The sequence below is a fragment of the Bubalus kerabau genome, chromosome 1 (assembly GCF_029407905.1).
Source record: "Bubalus kerabau isolate K-KA32 ecotype Philippines breed swamp buffalo chromosome 1, PCC_UOA_SB_1v2, whole genome shotgun sequence".
NCBI classification, from domain to species: Eukaryota; Metazoa; Chordata; class Mammalia; order Artiodactyla; family Bovidae; genus Bubalus; species Bubalus kerabau.
The window spans coordinates 174,715,287-174,722,080 of NC_073624.1; positions in this window are offsets into that span (position 1 = coordinate 174,715,287).

Here is a 6,794-nt window from a genome sequence, read left to right on the forward strand (position 1 = left end):
CTGCTTTTTAATACGCTGTCTAGGTTTGTCATAGCTTTTCTTCCAAGGAGCAAGCGTCTTTTAATTTCATGGCTACAGTCACCGTCTACAGTGATTTTGGAGCCCAAGAAAGTAAAGTCTGTCACTGTTTCCACTGTTTCCCCATCTATTTGCCATCAAGTGATGGGACCAGATGCCATGATCATAGTTTATTGAATGTTGAGCCTTAAGCCAGCTTTTTCACTCTCCTCTTTCACCTTCATCAAGAGGCTCTTTAATTCCTCTTCATTTTCTGCCATTAAGGTGATTGTCATCTGCTTATCTGAGGTTATTGATATAACCTGTTGGTTATTGTCAAGGTTATTGTCCTTGCCATGATTATTTCCTTGAGATGCTTACAAGAGACAAAGACTGGCTTTTTACCCTGTTTCTGTTGTTACTTCTATTTTGGAGAGCAAACAGGCGGCTGATTGTAAATTCTTCAACTGCAGTCCATCTGTCTCTTGCCTCAGGAAATGCAAATGGAAAGGTGGCCCATTGTAAATGCTCAACCTGGAGTCTATCTCCTACCTCTGTCTTATCTGAGCCTTACCTTAATGACATCTGCAAAGACTCTATGTTCAAATAAGACCATATTCTGAGTTTCCAGGTGGATGGGAAATTTTGTAAGACACTGTTCAATCCAGTGTAGCAGGGTTTTGTGGCTTTCCCGAGGGCAATGGGGAGCCACAGAAGGTGTTTGAGCAGTGGCAGGATGAGGTCAGATCTAGCTGGTAGAAACCCCTGCAGCCCCTGACTCATCCTCCCCTGGCTTGGATGCTGTCTCAGCCTCCGCCTTCCTTTCCAACAGTCTCCACAGCAGCCACAGTGCTTCTTAAAACTTAAAGCCAGTCATGCCACAAGCTTCCCTGGTGATCCAATGGTTAAGACTCCGCCTGCCAATGCAGGGGACACAGGTTTGATCGTTGCTCCAGGAAGGAACCAAGTGGGGCAACGAAGCCCGTGCACTGCAACTACTCAGCGCACGTGATGTAGAGCCCGTGCTCCAAAACAAGAGAGGCCACGGCAAGGAGGAGTCTGCACACCGCAACTACAGAGAGGCCATGTGCAGCAACAAAGACCTAACCCAGCCCCTCCGCTGCAAACAAAACTCAATTGTGTAGTTTCCTTGCTCCAAAGGTACCATAACCCTCAAAACTACCCTCTCTCCTCAGCCCACAAGGTCCCATGTGACTTGTCTCTATGATCTATTCCATCTCCTCCTTACTCACCTAGCTCAAACCACAGCTTCCTGGCTGCAATTCAAATGCTCCTGTTGTAGCCATGCATTCCGGGAAACAAACTCACTCAGAAGGACAATGCAGGTAGCAGAGTGCAGTTTATTATACCGGCGGGCCCAAGGCAGAGTCTTCTCTTAGCCCAGGACCCCGACCAGTTTTTGTGAAAACCTTATATACCCTAAGTGTATCAGGCTCCCTGAAACTAGTTTGAACAAAGGAAAAAGAAAGATGCAATCAAAGTTAACCCGTGATTCATATGCGTTAAGCCTACGTACTTAACAGTGGACAATTATTAATAGGCCTGGGGTCATACCCCAATAAGCATAATAGAATGTATGATTCTGTTCGGTTACACAGATAATTAGGGCAATATGTGAACCGTGAACTTCCTGATGTTCAAGCTGGTTTTAGAAAAGGCAGAGGAACCAGAGATCAAATTGCCAGCATCTGCTGGATCATCGAAAAAGCAAGAGAGTTCCAGAAAAGCATCTATTTCTGCTTATTGACTATGCCAAAGCCTTTGACTGTGTGGATCACAATCAACTGTGGAAAATTCTGAAAGAGATGGGAATACCAGACCACCTGACCTACCCCTTGAGAAATTTGTATGCAGGTCAGGAAGCAACAGTTAGAACTGGACATGGAACAACAGACTGGTTCCAAACAGGAAAAGGAGTTCGTCAAGGCTGTATATTGTCACCCTGTTTATTTAACTTATATGCAGAGTACATCATGAGAAACGCTGGACTGGAAGAAGCACAAGCTGGAATCAAGATTGTCGGGAGAAATATCAATAATCTCAGATATGCAGATGACACCACCCTGATGGCAGAAAGTGAAGAGGAACTAAAAAGTCTCTTGATGAAAGTGAAAGCAGAGAGTGAAAAAGTTGGCTTAAAGCTCAACATTCAGAAAACTAAGATCATGGCATCCGGTCCCATCACTTCATGGAAAATAGATGGGGAAACAGAGGGAACAGTGTCAGACTTTATTTTTCTGGGCTCCAAAATCACTGCAGATGGTGACTGCAGCCATGAAATTAAAAGACGCTTACTCCTTGGAAGGAAAGTTATGACCAACCTAGATAGCATATTGAAAAGCAGAGACATTACTTTGCCAACAAAGGTTCGTCTAGTCAAGGCTATGGTTTTTCCTGTGGTCATGTATGGATATGAGAGTTGGACTGTGAAGAAGGCTGAGCACCGAAGAATTGATGCTTTTGAACTGTGGTGTTGGAGAAAACTCTTGAGAGTCCCTTGGACTGCAAGGAGATCCAACCAATCCATTCTGAAGGAGATCAGCCCTGGGATTTCTTTGGAAGGAATGATGCTAAAGCTGAAACTCCAGTACTTTGGCCACCTCATGCAAAGAGTTGACTCATTGGAAAAGACTCTGATGCTGGGAGGGATTGGGGGCAGGAGAAGGGGATGACAGAGGATGAGATGGCTGGATGGCATCACTGACTCGATGGACGTGAGTCTGAGTGAACTCCGGGAGTTGGTGATGGACAGGGAGGCCTGGTGTGATGCGATTCATGGGTTCTCAAAGAGTCAGACACGACTGAGTGACTGATCTGATCTGATCTGATCTGATCTTTAGGTGATGGAGAGCCCTGGGGCTCTTCCTTCTGGGGACCGTTTTTCCAGCTGGGCCTGGTTTTCCAGTTGGTACGTCATTTCCGTAGATACTGGGCATATAGCTCAAAGTCCACAGTCCGGCCCAAGATGGAGTCCTGCTTTCAAGACAGAGCCTGTTCTGTTTCCTCCTTCACTCCAAGATCATCTCATTTTTGGGCCTTTGTATATGCTGTGCCTTCTGCCTGGAACATCCTTCCTCCCAATTCTCCCCATAGCTTCTGCCTTCAGGCCCCATCTTTGCAGATCCAGCCCCCTGACCTCCTGACCCATTACTGTGTGTCCAGTTGAAACTGTTAACCACAGACTGGGACTTGAACTCATGTGCTGGGACTCAAACATAACCAAAACCCTGCTTGATACTTGAACCCACATGGTTCACCCCAGCCAAAACCCACGGTACCTGGTTTCAGAACCTAATGAAGTTCAGGTTCTTGATGTCTCATCACAGAGAGAATTCAATGAGAGACAAAGTGATAGGTAAGAAGTAGATTTATTCAGATACAGAGGGAAGCACACTCCAGAGTGTGGCCATTGCAGAAGGCAAGCACAGCCCTGAAATTTGGTGTGGTTGGTTTATATAGGCTGGGTAATTTCATATGCTAATCTGTGGGAGGATTATTCCAACTATTTTGGGGAAGTGGTGGAGATTTCCAGGATTTCAGCCACCTCCCACTCCTTGGTCTTTTAACAGTGCCTTGGAACTGTCAGGGCACCTCTGGGTGTGTCATTGCACTTGAAGACTAAGAATCAAGGTCTAGTCTTATCTGCCATAAAACTGGTCATGATTGAGTTCAGTTCAGTTCAGTCGCTCAGTCGTGTCTGACTCTTTGCAACCCCGTGGACTGTAGCCTACCAGGCTCCTCTGTCCATGGGATTTTCCAGGCAAGAGTACTGGAGTGGATTGCCATTTCCTTCTCCAGGGGATCTTCCCAACCCAGGGCTCAAATCCGGGTCTCCTGCATTGTAAAGGCATAAAGACATAAAGACAGACGCTTTAACGTCTGAGCCACCAGGGAAGTCTAGTTTCATATAAAGCCTTGATTACTTTCCATTGCTGAGCTTGTGTAAACATAATCTTTTCACCTAAGATATACAATCCCTTTTGATTTATTAAGCCTCTACTTTTAGCCCAGTCTTCTTCCTTGGTGTAGCAATGTTGTGGCATTTCCTCTATCAAGCCTAGGACTTTTAAAACTGCCTGTATTTTATCTGTTGATATGTCAGCTGCTTTCTTTGCTTCTTGGTCTGGTGATTTCCCTTTCCAATTTCAGACCTGGGATTCTGAGACTGGTGGCCCCTACAGTGAGCAGCAGCCATTTCTTGAGGGTCTTGCATAGTAACCTGTCAGGGAGCGTTTAACTTTAGGATGTTAAAGCGTTTAACTTTAGGATGTTAGGATAATTGTTTTTTGTTGTTTTCTGTTTCTCGTGAACCCTCTGTTCCTTATCAGTTCCTGGCAGACAGGATTGAGTGGGGCGGCACGCTGCTCCTAGGACTGAGGTCATGGGATGGAACACAGGCATGGATTTCCTTCAGTAACCTGTTCCCCTAAGGTAACATTGTTTAGTCACGACCCTCTTACTCAAGTTATGGATTGTCTTCTGGCCTTGTGACGATTGTTATTTCTTGTTATTCCCTTGGTAACGGTTGTTATACGTCTGGTTTTTTGTTCTTTGCCTAATTTTTTACCTAAAGCTTCCTTGTATAACAATATATAAGTGAAAGTGAAAGTGAAGTTGCTGTCGTGTCCGACTCTTCATGACCCCATGGACTGCAGCCTACCAGGCTCCTCCGTCCATGGGATTTTCCAGGCAAGAGTACTGGAATGGGGTGCCATTGCCTTCTCCGATATATAAGCTCAAGCAAACATGAATAAAGCACCCTTGTTCCACTAGAGACTTGGGTCCCCCGTGTCCTTCTTTCCCTTTCTGGCTAGTTCTTTGGAGCGTGGAGGTCTGCCAAGCTCATTTTCCTGCCCGGGCTTTCAAGACTTCCTCCAGAGAACGCCCTGTGCCTTTGTGAGCAGTACAAGCACTATTCTAGGGCTTTACTGGTTTTCCACATAACCCAGGGAATATTAGTCTCTCTCTCTTTTGCTTTCTTTTTGTCAACTCCGATCCACAAGGTCCTGGTCTGTAAAAAAGACTGCAACAGTAGCCATTGGCTGGACCTCTTTGGCCAGACCTGGAACCTCGATATTCCACATTCCAGGGCCTATGAAATCTTCTATCTCAACTTCAGATTCAATCTGTCTCTTTCTGTTTTCTGTTAAAATCATTTGACAATGAGGGTGGTTCCTTTCCCCTTCCAGAAACAGAGTGGCCTCTGTAAACAGGTAAAGAACTAGAGAAGGTGAGGTTCGGAAAAAGAACGAGACCAGCACTTTACAGGACAGATCACCTTAAATGAGGCGAGAAGGGGCAGCAGTGAGATTAGTGAGCTGCTGTGCTAGGTCAAGAAGAGAGTACATATATATAGAAAACATATATGTGGAGATATATTGTTTTGAGGGAGTCTGTTTTTCCTCAAGATTTTTTTTGATTAGTTAGCTTTAAGCAACTGGGGCAAGAAATTCCTGAGACCAGCCGGAGACTGGGATTGGCTGGGAGCTGAATGTACTCAATCTTAATGTCCATTCCTTTCTTCGGGGGAGAAAGTTCTTTATCCTGTGTAGAATGGTGGGGAGAACTTGGAGGGGAGTTTTAACTACAGGGTATTTTGAGCCGTGTAGCCCAAAATACTTTGAGCCTTCAGCTCCTAACTTAGTTAATAAATCTCTTCCCATTAAAGGGATGGGACAATCAGGCACAAACAGAAATGAATGTAAAAACAGCTGACTGTTCAGTTCAGTTCAGTTCAGTTGCTCAGTCGTGTCCGACTCTTTGCAACCCCATGAACTGCAGCACGCCAGGCCTCCCTGTCCATCACCAACTCCCGGAGTTCACTCAGACTCACGTCCATCGAGTCAGTGATGCCATCCAGCCATCTCATCCTCTGTCATCCCCTTCTCCTCCTGCCCCCAATCCCTCCCAGCATCAGAGTCTTTTCCGATGAGTCAACTCTTCGCGTGAGGTGGCCTAAGTACAGGAGTTTCAGCTTTAGCATCAGTCCTTCCAAAGAAATCCCAGGGCTGATCTCCTTCAGAATGGACTGGTTGGATCTCCTTGCAGTCCAAGGGACTCTCAAGAGTCTTCTCCAACACTACAGTTCAAAAGCATCAATTCTTCAGCATTCAGCTTTCTTCACAGTCCAATTCTCACATCCATACATGACCACAGGAAAAACCATAGCCTTGACTAGACAGACCTTTGTTGGCAAAGTAATGTCTCAGCTTTTCAATATGCTATCTAGGTTGGTCATAGCTTTCCTCCCAAGGAGTGAGTGTCTTTTAATTTCATGGCTGCAGTCACCATCTGCGGTGATTTTGGAGACCAAAAAAATAAAGTCTGACACTGTTCCCACTGTTTCCCCATCTATTTCCCATGAAGTGATGGGACCAGATGCCATGATCTTCATTTTCTGAATGTTGAGCTTTAAGCCAAATTTTTCTCTCTCCACTTTCACTTTCATCAAGAGGCTTTTGAGTTCCTCTTCACTTTCTGCCATCAGGGTGGTATCATCTGCATATCTGAGGTTATTGATATTTCTCCCGGCAATCTTGATTCCAGCTTGTGCTTCTTCCAACCTAGCGTTTCTCATGATGTATTCTGCACATAAGTTAAATAAGCAGGGTGACAGTATACAGCCTTGACGTACTCCTTTTCCTATTTGGAACCAGTCTGTTGTTCCATGTCCAGTTCGAACTGTTGCTTCCTGACCTGCATATAGGTTTCTCAAGAGGCAGGTCAGGTGGTCTGGTATTCCCATCTCTTTCAGAATTTCCCACAGTTGATTGTGA